This window comes from Podarcis bocagei, assembly GCF_964188305.1.
Source record: "Podarcis bocagei genome assembly, chromosome: 4".
Taxonomy (NCBI): Eukaryota; Metazoa; Chordata; class Lepidosauria; order Squamata; family Lacertidae; genus Podarcis; species Podarcis bocagei.
The window spans coordinates 35,120,817-35,141,431 of record NC_138128.1 but is presented as its reverse complement, the minus strand read 5'-3'; the positions used below and the strand labels follow the sequence as shown (position 1 = coordinate 35,141,431).

The following is a 20,615-nucleotide window of genomic DNA, read 5'->3' as shown; positions in this document are numbered from 1 at the left end:
GAAAAGAACTGTGTTGATGGACAAAACGTTCAACCAAATGGAAGAAGTAATGGGAACAAAACATTTACACAGATATTCATGTGTTTTCCTTCCAGATGTCTGCAGTAAACTTCCAGTTTTTGAATTGCCTCTAAGACTAATCCAGCTATCTGCCAGGCAGCAATTAATTTTCTTGTGCTATGTTGCTCATGCAAAATATACTTCTCAAAATAAACAAGTCCTTGTCCAAGAATTGACTAGATGAAGCAAACAAAAGGAAGGCTTCAGCATTCTTGTGGACAGACTACTAGCAGACCCTGAAAAGGGTGCACAAATATTAAAAGTATTTCCCCCTTACTCCATGCATTTTCTTATCTTGCTTCTAAATTGGAAGCTCCTAGCACTACTGAATCATTGCTCTTTCACTATAAGCTACACCACACACAGAATTTCAGCTGAATTCCCGTACTTTAGAGAGATAGGTACCTTTTGTATGCATTTTGCTATGTTCTAACCATACTAAGGGACATGACATATCAATGTGAGGAAAGAAATGTGCAATTTTAATACCAATTTTTATCAATACTTTGCACTAAAACACTTTTTAATTGACTATTGCATGGTTACTTAAATAACTTTTTGAAGTGTCCACTAAAATACATTGGTGCTAATTGAAAGATCAGCAAAAAATTAACCCTGTGCTTTAAAAAGCAGTATTCTTTTTAGATCACTTATATAGAAACACTTTTTTATTTAAGGTGGGGAGGCTAACATGCCTCCATAAAAGGGGCTGATTACCCCCCCCTGCATATTCTTCACTCCCTCCAAGACCCTAAAAGGTAAAGGTACCCCTCACCGTTAGGTCCAGTCGCAGACGACTCTGGTGTTGTGCGCTCATCTCACTCTATAGGCCAAGGGAGCTGGCGTACAGCTTCCGGGTCATGTGGCCAGCATGACTAAGCCACTTCTGGCAAACCAGAGCAGCGCACGGAAACGCCATTTACCTTCCCGCCGGAGCGGTACCTATTTATCTACTTGCACTTGGCGTGCTTCCGAACTGCTAGGTGGGCAGGAGCAGGGACTGAGCAACGGGAGCTCACCCCATCGCGGGGATTCGAACCGCCGACTTTCTGATCAGCAAGCCCTAGGCTCTGTGGTTTAACCCACAGTGCCACCCACGTCCCCAACCCTCCAAGACCCTACCAATATATAATTCTCTCCTTAGGTGATCTTCAGAAACAGCTGAGGGTGGGGGCCAGAGGGAATGTCCTGTGTGTAGAGCATGTGGGGTAGTCACATCCACCACTGGTATGTGGTCCACTGGAGGTTGGCCAAAGAGGGCCAAAAAAATGAGCCAAAACAGATGAATGGTGATAGGCACACTCCATATGTTAAAACCATACCCTTAGAAAGGTGGAAGAATAAAGCTAAGGCGATCTACACCTTTTGATACTGCAGTTTTGTTCGGCTCTTTTCAAAAAAGTCAGTTTTCCTGCGATCTGAAAAGAGAAAACACAGGAGAACAATGCTTTGATGGCAATGTCATGTAGAGTTGTAAAAAGTGAGTGGGGGGGATGTGTTTATTCCTGTGTAAATGGATAGCATGGAAGCACTCCCACAGTAAGGGAATGGACTGTCCCATGTTATTTCAAGTCTTCAGCTCTGCTGGAGTTTTAATTAAGATTTTCATTAAAAACATATTGAGGTCAGAGCTTAGAGCTCAATTAAAGTCAATGGGATAAATGAAATGATGTACCTGAAAAGCTGGAGGTCTGAAGAAGACCAAATATGGGGCGAAATTCACATACAGCAAGCTGATGTGATTTTCTTTATGTCGATGCAGGATTTAAATAGGTGTTTACTGTTACTTTTTTGTTCACATATTCAAGCAGCTTGACCTTTAAAAATTATATTAGTGTTCTAGGTCATACTTTATTGCATTGCCATTACTGTAGACCCCAGAAAAGATATTTGTGTACATGGATCACTATGGTATAAGTAATAAGTAATAGCCTTAAATAAAGACCATACCATGATATTAAACTGACATCATAATCAAATGCATCTTAAATGTATAGCTTAATTGGCGTTTCTCTGACCTCAGGAATGGATTGATAAGATATTTCTTTCAAATGTAAGAGAAAGAAGGTAGATAGTGATGGCCAAACTTGGCCTTCCAGCTGTTTTGGGACTACAAATCCCATCATCCCTAGCTAACAGGACCAGTGGTCAGGGATGATGGGGACTGTAGTCCCAAAACAGCTTGTGGGCCAAGTTTGGCCATCATTGAGGGAGATGATCTGTATTGTTGATGAGGAAAATAAAATTCAGAAAGAAGGAGCAACTGACATGAAAGCAAAGAATCTTCCTTGAGCTGAAACTAAGAAGCTAATCGTATGCATGTTTATCCTGTGGGAATAAGCACCACTGAACATGATAGGATGTTCTTCCAAGTAAATATGCTTATGATTGTACTGCACAGGACTATAGAATGAAATTAAAAGTTTAAAATAAGATTTTAAGGCATTGAGCTATATATATATATGCAGAGCAGCTATATGCACCCCCATTTTTCCTATCTTTTTCTGCTATGCTGTCCAGGGTTGGGCATCTGATACAGCCAGCTTTCAGAACTGGGTGATTAATGGAGGCACATAGGAATGGATCCCTCTGAGATTTGTGGATGGGCTGTGATGTGATTGACCACATCGGAACCCATTTTAGCCAGTGTCACACTGAGGTTTGTGCTGCCCTGTGGTGAGAACAGCTGCAGGACAGTTGCATACTTAAAAGTTTAAAAAGAACAAAGGCTTTATTGTGCTCTACGTGTAATAAAGGACTGTGATCAAGTCCTTTGGAAGGGGCACTGGGCTTTCATCTCAGTTTAATTAATACTTTGCTGAAAATGAGTGACAGATAACAATTAATAGGGTGGTAATGAAAGACTAATAAGGACATTGGAACTAAATGCTTATATATGCGACAGAAAATTTGAACCACAAGAGGGATAATGGGGAGACGATGAAAGAGTGAGAACATCTTCTAATCCAGGGGTGAAGAAACTGTGGCCCTCCAGCTGTTGTTGGACTACAACTTCAGTCAGACCTAACTATAGGCCATGCTAACTGATGGGAGGTGGAGATACCTGGAGTGCCACAGGCTCCTCACCCCTTCTTTAACCAGAAGTAAGTCTGTTTATAGAGATGATTTTTAGAGATGATGATTGAGATTTGGTAGTGCATAGAATATTCATTCAGAATATATTGAAAGCAAAATGAGAGAATAAGGCCAAACTATAGTCCAAGTCTCTTGGGAGAAAAGCAATGACAAACCTAGACAGCATCTTAAAAAGTAGAGACATCACCTTGCCAACAAAGGTCCATATAGTAAAAGCCATGGTTTTCCCAGTAGTGATGTGTGGAAGTGGGAGCTGGACCATAAAGAAGGCTGATTGCCGAAGAATTGATGCTTTTGAATTATGGTGCTGGAGGAGACTCTTGAGAGTCCCATGGACTGCAAGAAGATCAAACCTATCCATTCTTAAGGAAATCAGTCCTGAGTGCTCACTGGAAGGACAGATCCTGAAGCTGAGGCTCCAATACTTTGGCCACCTCATGAGAAGAGAAGACTCCCTGGAAAAGACCCTGATGTTGGGAAAGATGGAGGGCACAAGGAGAAGGGGACGACAGAGGACGAGATGGTTGGACAGTGTTCTCGAAGCTACCAGCATGAGTTTGACCAAACTGGGGGAGGCAGTGGAAGACAGGAGTGCCTGGCGTGCTCTGCTCCACGGGGTCACGAAGAGTCGGACACGACTAAACAGCTAAACAACAATAGTCCAAGTCAAGGATGGAGTACCACTGACTCTGCAACTACAGTTCCTATAAACCCTGGCATGTGGAGGACTGCAGGTTCCCCATTCCAGGTCTAGAAGGAAATCAGGCACAAGGATATCCTGCTGCATCACGCCCATGACCCATCTAGTTTAGCATCCTAGTCTCACAGGGGCCACCTAGATGGGAAACCGTCAAGGAGGACCTGAGTGCAAGAGCACTCTCTTCACTTGTGGTTTACAGCAACTGGTATTTGGAAGCACAGAGGCATCAAACAGGGGGAAATTGAGGGATCAGTTATGGTACATGTTCACTCTATAAGCTGCATTTTTCCTGTGCCCACTGTACCAGCTGTTAGTATAAAAGGGTTCAATGGGCAGCTTGTCATTTCAAATAGCTCCTCACTTATACTTAATGCATTCTATTTATTCAGTTACAAATCTATTGAGATTTCCTTTTTCATCTAATCCAGGTGATAGCAGGCAACAGATGCTGTAAAAATAGTGTTTTTGAGCATTATGCTTTAGCTAAGTCATTTGTAAACTACTGTGGTGGTAATCACTTTCGGAAGTCATTTAAATGCACTTGTTTGAGTCCTTTATATATTCCATCCTTATCTCATTTGACCAAATGTTTTGGAAGGCTAAGCCTTCCAAATGTAGACTCTAGTGCAGGAAAAAGCAGAATGTTGAACCCATTTGATAACGTATCCAAAAACAATTTGATTTAAAAAAATCTGGCAGAATGTCACTACCTTGAAGCAGAAACTGTTAGGCTGGCATTCAAATTTGTGTATGCTCTGAGAGCAAGTAGGGATATTTGCCAACATATCCTAGCCAATGTATTGACTTTTCCACTTTGACCAGAAAAGCAATTTTGAATGACTTTCATGTTGGATCCAAGAGAAAAGAAAGAGATTAGAGAAGTCCATTCTGAGTACGTGTCAGGATAATGGATGGACCCAAACTGTACATGATTTGGGATTCAGTAAGGGTAGCCTCAGGTATAGTTAGAAGACCGCTAAAATCCTTGCAATAATTTTGCCAGCCACAGCTAATGAGATGCCTCAATAGTTTCCACAATTTGTTCTGTCACCTTTTTAAAAAAAGGTTGATAATTTTGGCATCCCTAAAATCTGCTGGGATCTCCTCTCTCTCCCAGATTTTTTCAAGGAGTTTGTGAAGTTGTTGTGTAAGTTCAATTCCACCCACTTTGAAGACTTTGGCAGGTATCCCATCAAGTCTTCTGGCTTTTTTGGGGGGGGGCGGAGTTAATAGCTGTACACAACTCTTCCAGATTTGAAGACACTGCAAGCTCATCTCTAATTTGTTTTTGCGGAATTTGTGAAACGACCTCAGCAGCTATGGGGGAATTGTGGTTAAGGAGATGCTTGTAATGTTCTTACCAGCACAATGCAATAGCTTCTTTATCTTTTAGAAGTGTGGCACTGTCTGTTGAGTGTTGGGGGCATATGCTATGATTTATTGGCCCATAAATGGTCTTTGAAGCTTTAAAGAAGCTCTGTGCATCTTGAGTATCGGCTAAGTGCTGGATCCCTGGAGCTTTTTTTTAACCCACCAGGTGTTCTTTAGTTCTCGGGGGGGGGGGTTGAATCTCAGCCTTAGCATTGGCATAGGGTTTTTCTCTTAGTGGTGCAGTTTCTATCCCTTTGGCCTTCCTTTTCTTGTTGATAATGCATTCAATCTCACTTTCATTCTCACCAAACCAATCCTAGTGTTTCTTGGTTTGGTATGTTTGTTCACAGACTGCAATAATGGATGTTTTTAGCTTGGTCCAGTGTTCCTCGATGTTGTAAGGGAACTTGGAAAGCAGATGGTCCTTAAGAGTCGTTTGCAGGCAATCCTGTTTAATAGGATCTTGAAGGGCTTGATTGTTCATTTTGCTCCTTGGTTTCCTTCCTTGAATCCTGAGTTGACGTATAATATTGATAGCCATCATGGAACATATTAATTGGTGATGTGTCCAGCAGTTGTCAGCACTCATCATAGCTCTGGTAAAGAGCATATCACAGTGATCTTCAGCTCAGACAATTACATAGTCTAAGAGGTGCCAGTGATTTGACCGAGGATGCATCCCTGATGTTTTTTTTAAAAAAAATTGTCGAAAGAGTGTGTTGGTAATAACAACATTGTGTGCTATACAAATAGTCAAAAGTAAGATTCCATTCTGGTTGCTGTTGCCAATTCCTTCTTTCCCAATAGTCCTTGGCCACAGATCAAAATCTCGCCCAACTCTTGCATTAAAATCACCCAGGAGAATAATTTTATACTCCTTAAGCATCTCTTATAGAATGGCATCCAGCTGAGAATAAAAATTTTCTTTAAAATCTTTATTGGCATCCAGTGTTGGTGCATAAGCGCCTAAAACAATAGCCTTTTGGTTTTTGGCGAGTTTTATTCAAAGGGTTGAAAGTTGCTCATTAATGCTGGTAGGGACTTCTGACAAGAGCTTTACAAGATCATAGGTGTCAGGTGCTGGTGTGGTTGCTCGAGAGCAAACAGGCAAGACTCTGACCTGTCTTTTCCAGGCTTTATTCTTAGTGCAAACTATTTACAGTGAAGAGCACTGTAAGTTCATGTCTGGCTCAATCGCTAGCAGAATCTGGGAGTGGTCGGTCTTTGTACCTCACCAAGCATAACAGTCGCGTGACCCCCAACCTTCTCCGCCCCTCCCTGCGCCGAAACCTACTGCGCAGAGAGGGCGCTGGCCAAGGGGCGCTTGCCTTCCCTTCCCTTTGCTCAGTGTTAAGGCTCTCCCTAGCATCTCCTGGTCCCTGCATCCCCTCCCCACTGGAGGTGGGGCTTTCCTCCTCACTGGAGGAGAAACTGCTTAGCAAGATTTTTGGAGGTTCCCTGTAACACAACTGCCCTCCACCTCTCGCCTCTGAGCTGATGGCAGTTCCTTGACAATAGGCATATATGTATATATACACACCCCTATTTAGAACAGAGAAAAATCTTACTTCAAAAATAAAGTGGTCAACGCCCCCCCCCTTCCATTTTCCAAGTGGGACTAACCCCCTCCCAAAAAAAGAACCACTGCATATTGCACTGATACATTCTTCTACCCCTGAAAGGCATGAAGGCCCTTGAAACAGTACAGGTAAAAAGCTTATTTTTCTCTTCTTTGATCACATCCTGCATGTTGAGGATCTAATTCTATTGGCTGAGGAATGTAAAATCTCCAGACTGAATGCTACTTGGTGCTAAAATTACATTATTATCCAAAAGTAGAATGATACTGACATGTGAGCTCTATACAGATTACTTCTTCACTAAATATAACTGTGAAAATATTGGCTAAAGTATCTATAGCAAATAGACTGTAGAGAAAGTGATTTGTCAATTGATCCACACACTGCCCAAACTAGCTTTTTCAATGGCAGAAATTTCTCTGGCGAGATAATATTCCTGCTTGATAGCATGAACTTCTGTATAAATCACCACCTTCCCTTGCCTTTGATTCCATGGAGGTAGATAACAAATTTCAGAAGCTTGGACTTGAAATTTACAAGGTGACTCAATCAATTCACAATCTGGGAGATGCTGCATAATACACACTAGAGAGCTCTTTGTTTTCCATTCTGATTACACACCACACTTTGTTCTCTTTAGCCAAAAATACCAAGAAATGTTTGTTTAGCCTCTTTCTTTTCACACTAGCTATATTTATCAGCAAAGCTGATGATGTTGAATCCAGTAATAGAACAAGAGAGAAAACATATATAGGCACACATTTGTTGCACGTACAGTGTTGGTTTCATATAAAAGTAGTTCGTGAAGTCATGGCAAGTATAAGTCTTGTCCATTAGAACTTCCTGATGTGTTTGGTATCCAGGTCCCGACCATATTGGGTGCCTTCCGAGAGGTGTCTATTGTGAGGTTATTTTTAGGACTTCTGGCCCTTAATTTGAAGGGCTTTAAGTACTTGTGGTCATTTTTAGTGTACGACCTGTATTTTATTTGTACGTATGTGGGTTTTTAAAAAATAGGTTTTTATTGGTTTGTTTGTTGCAACTGGTTTTAATGATTATACTGTGTTGTAAGCCACTTTGAGTCACTTTTTAAAGTAATAATAGTATTAATAAGCAAGTTTGTGTTCATCTTGCATGCAAGTCCTTTGCAGCATCCACACTATGTCTTAAAAATGCCAACCTGCATTTCTAGTGGAAATCCAATGTTAAAAGTGACTCATTTGCAGTATCACAATTACAGTGTTAAGCTCTACCATTTACTTGTAGGTAAGTCTCATTTAGGACGCGGGTGGTGCTGTGGGTTAAACCACAGAGCCTAGGACTTGCCAATCAGAAGGTCGGCAGTTCGAATCCCCGTGATGGGGTGAGCTCCCGTTCCTCTGTCCCTGCTCCTGCCAACCTACCAGTTCGAAAGCACGTCAAAGTGCAAGTAGATAAATAGGTACTGCTTTGGTGGGAAGGTAAACGGCGTTTCTGTGCGCTGCTCTGGCCACATGACCCGGAAGCTGTACGCCGGCTCCCTCGGCCAATAAAGCAAGATGAGCGCCACAACCCCAGAGTCGGCTACGACTGGACCTAATGGTCAGGGGTCCCTTTACCTATACCTTTAAGTCTCATTTATTTAAAGTAAATACCATTTATTTTTGGACACGGCTAATGTGGGAAACAATTCCTTGAGATGCTGCATTGCTAATTTTGTGTCTGCTTTAGTCTGCAATCTCAAGCATATATCCCTGGAACTGAAAGTAAGCCCTATTGAATTTGGAAGTTTTCTGATTAAACTCACTCAGGATTGCTCTGATTAGTACATTACTGTAGGTTAGTACACTACCTTTGACAAGCTGAACAGCAGCAACTCTAAGACTGTTAGGGCTTAAATTGCAGCAGGGTCAGTTGCTCCCACTGCATTTCAAGTTGCATTTGCTGCACTACACCAGGGAGTTGGCAAGGGTGTCTTCACCCAATAAACAATATCCGATCTGTTTCCCCAGCTCTACAGTCCTTCCATACTCATATTTGAGGAATATGGCACAGGACACATATGGATTGTGCCAACGTCACATGTACTTAGCTTCAAACACCAGTAGTGGGAGTGCACTGAAGCCAGAGTAAGTGTGTGCAAGAGATCAGTTGCAAATCCTGAAAAATCCCTTAACTCTGAAGGTCTTTCCTCAAATAAGTATACTTCCCCATGCATCGCTTTGTATCCATCCCAATCATTTTCCGCTTCTCTAGCAGAAGCTCCAAATTTCTTTGCTCTCATTTGTAGACTGGGTTGGAGGATGGATGAAAAACATTCTTCCTTGCCCTAAATAAGGAAACCTTCAGATGAGTAACTTTCCTGGATTTTTGAGGTTCATACTCTTGTTGCTGGACTGTAATATGAAACAATGGCGCATAGGTCAGCTTAACTTTGATAAGTTACATGCTCTGAACAGTAGCTGTAAATCTGAAAGTCTTCCTGCAACTTTCACTGCTGTGCTGGCAGTTCTGGAATGAATAGAAAGCCCTCTATAAACTCACCTTCAGAAGCTTGAAGGATTCATGAGGCTCTAAGGACCCATTGAAAGGTTTAGGATGTTTCAGGAAACCCTATAGTCCAGCTGGCACAGAGGTTCTGACAACCTTAACAGAATTAAAGATGTTAGGGTTGTTGTGTGTGAGGATAGCAGGACTCTGTTATGGCTGAATTAAGGCAATAAATTAGTTCACGACAATCTGCTTGCTTTCCTAATGGGCTGGTAAGTATATAAAGTGGTGTTTTATATATTTACACATTTAAAATTTGTGCAGGCTAAGGACATTTATAGACAGTCTTCACTCCAGTCTTGAGGTCATACATGCAAACCAGTTGGGGTATAATATGGTATGAACTCATTAAAGTAAATTGCATTAAATTGATTCAGAAAAACTAGACAGCCTTATAAGTTCCAGGATTGCTGATACAGAATATAGTTGAAATCTCTAACTGATGCCAATAAAAAACAGGGATGGGATTCTAAATGTGCTAGCAATACCTACAAAAGATTATGTTACACACACAATTTTGAGCTAAATTTGTGAGCTGCCTTGTTTGAGACCCGTAGCTACTAATATTTGAAGAGAAAAGATTTGCCCTAAAGTCTATCTAACCAGCTTTTCCCCTTTTTGACTTCATCTTCTTGGTCAGCATGATATCCGTTCTTTTCTTCCTATTGTCTTTCCTACCAATTGTACTTAACAATTGTACTCAAAATACATACCTTTGGCTGAGTATTGCCCTAGGTCTTCTAGTGCCTTCATTTAAAAGCACTTTTGCTAGGTGGTAAGTAATAAATGGCACTTTCTAACAGGAAAAAAACCAGGTGAGAGCAGCTTTGTCACTGCTACATAGTACTATCACTGCTGGTCTTCATGCCATCTTTTTACTTTGATTTTTGTTAAAGTTATCACACTGGGGGATGTTTATTGTGCCCATTTTAGTGTTTCCAATAAAGTGCTGAAGTTAAAAAGCCTCCTTGGGTGCAGGCACGTACAGCTGTGATAGCTCTTGACTGAACTGAGGAGCAACATTTTTCTCAGGACTCATCAGCTAGCAGGCAGTTTCTTCTCACTTAGAGAGAGATGGGAGAGGAAATGGCTGTGAAAGAATTTCCACAGCAGGGGAAGAACTGGAGAGAGGGAAGCAGCGGGTGAGAAAGTGGGAGAGAGAGAGAAAATATTATACAAAAAAATATATCTATGCAAAGTGTCCATAGAACCACAGCAGGAAAATATTAGGTTGTTCCTTGGATTGTTCGGGCTTCAACCTGGCTGCTATTAAGGCTGATGAGGTATATCTGTAAAATTGTAGTTTCCAAAATAAGTACTCTGTTCAAAAGGAATGGCTCTGAGCACTAGCCTTTGCGGCACTGATTCTATTGCTATACTTAGCACAAAATACACTGGAACCCATCTAACTGGGTAAGCTCAGAGTACTTAGACCTGGCATATAAAGCAGCCTGCAGATAAGTGCACATTTAGTGTTAATCGGATCCTTAGCCCTGCCTGTGTGCATATCAGTTAGTCAGAGAACCGAATCCCTGCAGAGTGGTGACTTCGAAGGTGACTAGCTGAAAGAAATCCTGAAACAAGATAGTTGTCATTTATAATTGTGTCAGGGTCAGCAGTAATGGGCAATAAAACAAACAGGTTAGGAATTAAGGCTATTTGATGCAATCAAGATCAATTGGCAAGTTGATCTAGAAGTAGCTATCACCGAAACCAAACTGGAAATCATTCTTCCCCTCCCCCATCCATTTTTCACCCTTATGTACACGTTGCAGAGCAATAAGAACACATTGAATTTCAAACCACATGGCAAACAACAATTCACATTTATGCCCTTCCATATATGTGTTCCATTCTGTCATTTCCTTTACCTTGATTCAGTCTGATTCAGGTGCTGTGGGAATGATTTGATAAGGTGTATTGAGTGGGTGGGGAATTAGAAGAAAATGTGTATTTGTTCCGCCAGTGTGGAGAAGCCTGTGAAAAGGCTGTGATAAAAGAAAATTTTCAGGTATCTATTTCTCTCTAATATCCAGGAATAGAGAACAAAGATCCTAATTTCAGAACTCCCACATTTAAAAATACTAATAGTAGTAGCCACAGAGAAGCCCATATCAGATTAGGACAGAGTGATGGGGGGCATAGCTTAATTACCCCTAACACACAAACACCCCCCACCCCCCACCCCGCAATTTAATGTTGCCTCAGGCCACTCTTTCTTTGCCCCTTTGGGGTAAATCTTTCAGATACCCAGTTGTTAATCATACATTATTGCTTGGAGGGCAAGTAGTAACTAGTAGGGTTGGTTCATATGGGGAGAGGCAGCCCTTGAGATATTGTGGGCTTCAGCCATTTAAAGCTTTATAGGTCAAAACCAGCACTTTGAATTGGGCCCAGAAACTAATTGGCAGCCAGTGCAGTCAGGCCAGAATTGGTGTAATAGGCTCAAACTTTCTTGCCTCAGTGAGAAACCTGGCCACCGAATTCTGCACCAGTTGAAGTTTCCTGCCTTCAGAGGCAGACCCACGTACAGTGGTGCCTTGGTTTAAGAACAGCTTAGTTTATGAACAACTTAGATTAATAACGCTGCAAACCCGGAAGTAGGTGTTTTGGTTTGTGAACTTTGCCTTGGAAGCAGAACATGTTCCGCTTCCTGTTGAGTGTGTTCCTTTTGTAAATTGAGTCCCCCGCTGCTATGGGAAAGTGCGCCTTGGGTTAAAAACGGACTTCCGGAATGGATTAAGTTTGTAAACCAAGATACCACTCTATAACATGTTGCAGTAATCTAACCTAGATGTTAACAGAGCACAGAACTTAGGTTATCCCTGTTCAGATAGGGGCACAGCTGGGCCACCAGCTGAAGCTCATAGAAGGCACTTCAAATCACCAAGGCCACTTGACTTTCAGCTGACAGCAAAGGATCCAGAAGTACCCCCAAAGTACATACCCGCTCCTTCAGAAGAAGTGTAACCCTGTCAAGAGCAGGCAGACACCCATTCATCTGGTCTAATGGTGCCTCAGTATTATCTGGATTGAACTTCAGCTTGTTGGCTCTCATCTGGTCCATTAGTGAGGCAAGACAACTGTCTAGCACATCCACTGCTACACCTGCAGACGTAAAGGAGAAGTAGAGCAGTGTGTCAGCATACTGCTGACAATGTACGCCAAAGCTCTGGATGACCCCTACTCTGCAGTTTCATGTAAACAGCATGGGGGATAAAATCAAACTGAGGAACCCCACATTGAAGCTAGTTTTTGTCAGTCAAGAATGGTTGAAAATACTTAACCACCTATATTGAAAGGCATGTTCTGATGAGTGTATGGCAGAGGCTGACCCAGCAGAGGGAGGCCAGTGATTTATGGCATTTGGTGCCACCTGTAAGGCAAGAACCAGGATGGAAGGAAGGGGAAGAGTCTGAGCAGTCAGAGACGGAGGAGGGGGTACAGGATGTGTTGGAAGCAGAGGAAGAGGCTGTTCAGGCAGGGCAGGGGGCAGGCTGGCTGAGTCCCCGCTGTCCACTGCTCCACTGTCTGCTAGAACCAAGAACAGCTTGAAGAGGGAAGCACCATAGTGACGTCCATGCAGAAGACTCAGGTTGTGTGCACACAATCCATCAGATGATGGTACATAAGAGAAGAATAACAGAGACCTCATTGTGGGAGTTTACTATAGATCCCCAAGCCAAACGGAGGACATAGATGATGCCTTCCTGGAACAGATGGCCAAGCATGCAAAAGAAGGGAGATAGTAGTAATGGGGGACTTCAATTACCCGGATATTTGTTGGATGTCAAACTCAGCCAAGAGCATAAGGTCAAACAGATTCCTCACTGGCCTTGCAGACAACTTCATTGTCCAGAAAGTGGGAGAAGCAACAAGAGGAACAGCCATTTTAGATCTGGTCCTAACCAATGTTGATGACCTGGTTAGTGGGGTAGAAGTGGAAAGATCATTAGGCGCGAGTGAGCATGCTCTTCTGAAGTTTACTATACAGCAGAAAGGAGCAGCCAAGCATACTAGGACTCAATTTCTTGACTTTAAGACAGTGTTTCCCAACCTTTTTGGGGCAAAGGCACACTTGTTTGATGAAAAAAATCTCGAGGCACACCACCATTACAGCCCCGTGACGTCAGCGTGCAACGTCACGCTGGGAGGGACGCACGAAAGTGTAAGTTTCAATTTTTTCCCCTCCCCCTTGCCGGGGAACCTCCAAGCTTTGGGGGTGGGGGGGAGGAGGCAGCAAAGCGAGGCAGGAAGGAGAGCGCGGCTTGGCTGGGTGAGCTTTGGCAGGGGCAGGGAATGAGAGCCGCGAGGCGGGCGCTGTGGACGGAGGCGCTGCCCGCCGAGCTCGCAGGCAGCCAGGCAGGCAGACGGCGAGAGCCCCGCGCTGGGTGGCCTCTCCTCGCCGCCGCCGCCCCGCCTCTCGCCGCCCGACTCGCCCACCTCCCTCCAGGCAACATCTCGCGGCACACCAGGCAACATCTCGCGGCACACTAGTGTGCCGCGGAACAGTGGTTGGGAAACACTGCTTTAAGAAAGCCGACTTCATAAAACTTAGGGAAGTGCTGGGTGAGATCCCATGGATAGTAATACTAAAAGGAAAGGGAGTTCATGATGGCTGGGAGTTTGTTAAGAGGGAGATAGTAAAAGCACAACTTCAGGCAATACCAATGAGACGGAAACATGGAAGGTACCTAAAGAAGCTAGGGTGGCTATCTAAAGAACTTTTAACTGAGTTAAGATTAAAAAAGGATGTGTACAAAAAATGGAAAAGGGGGGAAACCACCAAAGAGGAATTCAAACAAATAGCCAGCACATGTAGACACAAAGTCAGAAAAGCTAAAGCACAGAATGAACTCAGGCTTGCTAGAGAAGTTAAAAGCAACAAAAAAGGCTTTTATGGGTATGTCCGTAGCAAAAGGAAGAACAAAGAAACAGTGCGGTCACTCAGAGGAGAAGATGGTGAAATGCAAACAGGGGACACAGAAAGGGCTGAACTCCTCAATGCCTTCTTTGCCTCAGTCTTCTCCGATAAAGAAAACAATGCCCGACCTGAAGAATTTGGAGCAAATGATTCAGCAGAGGAAACACAGCCCAGAATAACTAAGGAGATAGTACAAGAATACTTGGCTAGTTTAGATGTATTCAAGTCTCCAGGGCCAGACGAACTGCATCCAAGAGTATTAAAAGAACTGGCAGATGTGATCTCAGAACCACTGGCAGTCATCTTTGAGAATTCCTGGAGAACAGGCGAAGTCCCGGCAGACTGGAGGAGGGCAAATGTTGTCCCTATTTTCAAAAAGGGGAAAAGAGAGGACCTAAATAATTACCGCCCAGTCAGTCTGACATCAATACTAGGGAAGATTCTGGAGCAGATCATTAAGCAAACAGTCTGTGAGCACCTAGAAAGGAATTCTGTGATCACCAATAGTCAGCATGGATTTCTGAAAAATAAGTCATGTCAAACTAACCTGATCTTGTTTTTTGACAGAATTACAAGCCTGGTAGATGAAGGGAAAGCAGTGGATGTAGCCTACCTAGATTTCAGCAAGGCATTCGACAAGGTGCCCCATGATATTCTTGTAAAGAAGCTGGTAAAATGCGGTCTTGACTATGCTACCACTCAGTGGATTTGTAACTGGCTGACTGACCGAACATAAAGGGTGCTCATCAATGGTTCCTCTTCATCCTGGAGAAGAGTGACTAGTGGGGTGCCATAGGGTTCTGTCTTGGGCCCGGTCTTATTCAATATCTTTATCAACGACTTGGATGATGGACTCAAGGGTATCCTGATCAAATTTGCAGATGACACCAAACTGGGAGGGGTGGCTAACACCCCAGAGGACAGGATCACACTTCAAAACAACCTTGACAGATTAGAGAACTGGGCCAAAACAAACAAGATGAACATTAACAGGGAGAAATGTAAAGTATTGCACTTGGGGGGGGGGGGGAAATGAGAGGTACAAATACAAGATGGGTGACACCTGGCTTGAGAGCAGTACATGTGAAAAGGATCTAGGAATCTTGGTTGACCACAAACTTGACATGAGCCAACAGTGTGACGCGGCAGCTAAAAAAGCCAATGCAATTCTGGGCTGCATCAATAGGAGTATAGCATCTAGATCAAGGGAAGTAATAGTGCCACTGTATTCTGCTCTGGTCAGACCTCACCTGGAGTACTGTGTCCAGTTCTGGGCACCACAGTTCAAGAAGGACACTGACAAACTGGAACGTGTCCAGAGGAGGGCAACCAAAATGGTCAAAGGCCTGGAAACGATGCCTTATGAGGAACAGCTAAGGGAGCTGGGCATGTTTAGCCTGGAGAAGAGGAGGTTAAGGGGTGATATGATAGCCATGTTCAAATATATAAAAGGAGTTCACATAGAGGAGGGAGAAAGGTTGTTTTCTGCTGCTCCAGAGAAGCGGACACGGAGCAATGGATCCAAACTACAAGAAAGAAGATTCCACCTAAACATTAGGAAGAACTTCCTGACAGTAAGAGCTGTTTGACAGTGGAATTTGCTGCCAAGGAGTGTGGTGGAGTCTCCTACTTTGGAGGTCTTTAAGCAGAGGCTTGACAACCATATGTCAGGAGTGCTCTGATGGTGTTTCCTGCTTGGCAGGGGGTTGGACTCGATGGCCCTTGTGGTCTATTCCAACTCTATGATTCTATGATAAGCCCAGTTGTGTGTGTGGTCCTACTGTTGCTTCAACTACTCTGCCAGACACAAACCCGGGAAAGTTCATGCCAGCTATATATTCTCTAGAAGTGTGTGTGTGTGTGTGTGTGTGTGTGTGCGCGCACACACACACACACACACACATAGTGCACTTTAGGAGCCAGTGTAAGTGCATCCTTTTGTCAATAAAGAATTAACTATCAGCTCCTTGACCTCTTTGGCTGGGTGGGTGCAGGACAATTTATTTGTATTTCTCCAGAGAAGAAGGGATCATTCTCATAAATCTCTGACATTTCAAATGTATATAGATTCAGTCAATGTAGTAAATTAGGTTAGAACTTCAATTCACTGATGAGGCATTAATATCTGTGGAACAACTGCAAACTTCTCAATTAACAAACCACAATGAAACTCTGTACATTAAGTTCAAAAATGCCTTGTCTAGATATTTAATTCATACAAGGCGAATGGGTATATTTTTAAAGCTCCCATTAATGCATTTGGGTTTGAAAAAAGAGGAAATGGCTTTTTTGTAACTTTTGGTGCAGAATTTCCATGGAGGAACCCTGTGGCAAAATGCTGCATGTACATGACATCAAGGGGGGGGGGGAAATAAAAGTCAGAAGCAATATTTCAGAAGCTCTCTGCCAAGATTTTTTGTAGAACCCTGTATAGTGCAGTATTCTGGGTATTTTAGGAAGATATCAAAGCGAGGCAGAAAGCATAATCTAACGGAAGGCGTTTGGGCCATGGGATAAAAGGAAGGAGCTTATGAAAGAAGATGACAAGAGTGTAGAAGATGCCCTCATCAGAACTGACACAGGGTCTTAAAAAACAAACAAAGCAAGAACACAGATTGTCACAATCAGCCTAGCTGTCCCATCCTGAACAGAGACAATCTGAATGGGTCTGAGGGCAAATGAATGTCTTGTGAAATTCACAAAAGAAGCATTAATGTGGAGCTCTGCAGAATCATAACAAGCAAAAGCTGCCATGAAGCTTAATGTGCATGCCATAAAAGCAAAGGAACAGACTTTCAAATCAAGTATTTTAATTGAAAAGGCACTGAAATGCAATCAGAAGCTGTTTATGTGCTACAAGAAGCTTTCAAGTTCTCTGTGTGTGTGCAGCATGCATGTGCTTAATAAAACATAGATGCCAATGTCTGATATAGATTTCCAGGTTTCTCTAATCAAATTAATCTGAGCTTCGGTTAGGTAGAATTCATTTCACATAGCATCTGGAATAAAAGGCCATTTCAGCAAGTTACGTTAGAAAGAGTTTATTAACTTGAAGCTGTTATCAAACAAATGGGAGCTATGTGATCTAGAAACATAGATTTGATGCTGCACGATGATAGAAGACTATCCTATTATTGCTTCATGTAACAGAGCCATATGTTGACTCTGGCAGCACTGAGTCTCAGTTGCTTTAAAAACAACTGGAATAGTTTGCCACATAGAGACACACAAGAAAATAAGACATGAGACACGAGTTGGAATTAATGGGCGACAACTTTAGAATTAATGGGCAACAACTTTAGAAAGTTAGTAAGATTGGCAGCAAGCATTTTATCAACAAGCTGACTCCTCCTTAGTGCGGTTTCAGGTGAGAGTTGGGAAAATGATTCTCCCACAGTGAAACTGCCATTCCATCCCTGGCTCTGAGTACCAGAGCAGTCTGCTTTCTGATCTGTCTTTCTGCTTGACGGCTTAACCTAAATGTATGTGGAGGCATTGTCTATGATTGTCAGTTGTAGGTGCCCTGAGTCAAAGAATGCCCAGGGATAGGAAAAGCACTTCCTGCCATTTAGCTGTAAGAGGTTGGTTGGATAAGTGCCCCTTCACCATAAAGAGGCCTCAGGGTGCTCTCATCCAGGGTAGCCTAATCTCCCTACTTTAGGCTGCAATGTCATCCGTATTTCTTTAGAGTATATCCCATTGAACCCAGCATAACTTGCTTCTGTATAGACATGCATAAGATTCCTGTACCTGCAGCTGTACCAAATTAATGTTGCCCCCTAATCAGCCAAATGTTCATATTCTCTCAACATTACCACAGCATGGAATGTGGGGGGGAGCTCTGAATTCCTACTAATCCCATACTGTAAATTTAGGCAAGTTTAGCCTTTTAAGACTACTTGTGTCTCTCCTCTCATTGGATGGCATGTGCTGCTTGCCATGATCACCACAGCAGCACAAGGGCTGCAAGGTTGTGTGTGCCAAATTTTGCCAAGGGCCTCCAAAAAGGCATGAAGGGACCACGCTACTTTATAAACTTCCTGAGAAGTAAGCCCTCCTAAATTCTGTTGGACTTGCTACTACATTGGCATATCTTCAAAGAGGTAACTACCACTGAACTACCACCCTGTAAAAAAAAAGAAAGAAATGAGATTTGTCTGGCAGGGCTTGTTTTTTGAGAAACCCATGCTTACTCTTAGTACAGTTATACTTCGTGTTACGTCCGCTTCATGTTACATTCTTTCAGGTTACATCCCGCGGCAACCCGGAAGTACTGGAAAGGGTGCGCAGAAGCGCAAAATGACATCACGCGCATGCACAGAAGCAGCGAATTGCAACCCACGTGTGGACAGAAGCGCTGCTGCGGGTTGCACTCTTTTCATGTTGCGAACGGGCCTCCGGAACAGATCCTGTTTGCAACCAGAGGTACCACTGTAATTACAGCATTCTTTTCTAAGTGCTCACAGACCGATTGTTTAATTATTGGTTCTAGTACCTTTCTTGGTATCAACATCAAGATGACTGGTTGGTAGTTAACTAGGTAATCCCCGCCCGCCGGGTTCTCCAAGAATTCTCAAAAATTATAGACAGATTTTTACCACATGGTGGTTATCAGTTATTCTCATATACTGACATGGACTGTTATCCTACTCCTTGTGTTAAATTTGTTCTGACAAATGCAGTTGCCTCCTGGATGTGGAATTGTTTTGCTGATTGACTGAAACACTCTCTCTTTGGCATAAATACAGACAGGACACTGCAGTCCTCATTGCTTTGTTCACTTAGAGGGGCAATGCATGTAGTTTCTGTTAAACAAAATCTTGTTGTTTATCAGAGTGTGGAAGTAAGATTCACAGCCATCCTGGGATGATGTTAAACTCTGCAGCTGAGATAATATAAAAAGCTGGAAAACAAACATTGCACTGCAGTTTTGAACCATTTGAACAGAAAGTCCATTTGATTGCTCTAAGATACTGATTATTTAGTAACATTCAGATATCATCCAAAGTCACGTCCAGGATTTTAGGAGCAGAGATACTGGTTGGTCTAAGTAAGGACCCAGAGCAGAAGGCAGCAATTGCTGTTTGTCAGTCAAAGTCTTCTCTTCCCTGAGCTGTACTTGGAAGTAGGAAGCAAGACAAGTTGTATGTGTCTCAAGACTATGCTTCAAGAAGGGGAAGGCCACTGAGGTAGTTATGAAGGGAGTAAGTTGAAGCATAGCTTCTGTTATCTAGCTCAGTTTCTTTCCTCTTGAGGAAACCATGTTATCCAACTTGTTGAACAGCTCCCTAAGCCTTGACAGAGGAGAATCTAATCGTACAATACTGTGCACCAGCCTTGCCTAGCCTGGTACTCTTCAGATGTTTTAGACTCCCACCATTCTGACCATTTAAAGCTAGCCAGACCTGATGGGAGTTGTGGTCCAGCAACATCTAGAAGGCACCCAGTTGGGGAAGGCTTGCCTCAGAGTAAGTCCCATTGAACTCAGTAGAGTTTAATTCTGTGCAGATGTATAGGATTGCACAGTAAGCCACCCATCAGTGGTGGCAGAAGTAGGGCACAGATTGCTTCTGAAAAGTCTACTAGCAAGCCATGAATGTAGGTGCCCTTCCCTACAGTTTGGCCTCAGAATTTTTTATTTGCAGATTTGTAAGCTATTTCACAGCCAGCAGTTACTGAAGCAGTGCACAATGAGATGAAACAAAATACAAAATATTGTTGTTATTATTTATTTCTTAAATTTGTTAGTTGCTTTGTCTTGCCCATGTCAAACCCAAAGCAACTTACAAAGTTTGCAAACTAAAAGTAATAAAGTCACTTCTACAATTGTACGATTATTATTCCATAATATAACCGAGCAACTGTTTCTTCTATTATACCACTATTTATTTACGCTTCTATCTGGCATTCAAATACATACAAACAATGAACCTGAAGGTCCAATTTAGCTATCTTGGCTAATTCAGTTTTAGATGACAACTCACTGTTTCGAAGCCAGCAAACCGAATGTGGTGCCTGAGTCAATCAAACACTGTAGCATTGCCATTTCAGTTGAACTTTCCAGCTTTCTTATTTGTTTTCCTCAGAATGCAAAATAGCCTGCAAATCCTTATTACAAATGCCATACATTTTGGTTTTGAAGAGTCAACCCCTTCACCTTGTCTAGTCTTGTTCGACTTTTCCCTTTTCTATTTCAGTCTTTGCCTGTTATCTCTTGATTTAATAGAGCTTTAATGGATCCTGCATAAAAACGAGTTTAAAATAGGCAAAGAAACAGTGTTTGTGTATGTGTTTAAAAGTATCTTCTGACTTACAAAAATAATAATCTGTTCTTTGTTGTTGTTTTTGAAGCCAA

General features: G+C 42.6%; 1 long non-coding RNA gene across 2 annotated transcripts in view; it reads left to right on the top strand.

Annotated features, from left to right (window-relative positions):
• Nucleotides 1–20,615, top strand: part of LOC308586297 — a 136,044-nt gene that overhangs the window by 83,735 nt on the left and 31,694 nt on the right. The window contains exon 4 of one of the 2 annotated variants that reach the window (XR_014007772.1): nt 96–217. The exons of the other annotated variant lie outside the window; for it this stretch is intronic. This is a non-coding gene — a long non-coding RNA (uncharacterized lncRNA). Of the gene's footprint in view, nt 1–95; nt 218–20,615 lie in introns of those variants that run through there. 2 annotated transcript variants of the gene reach the window in all.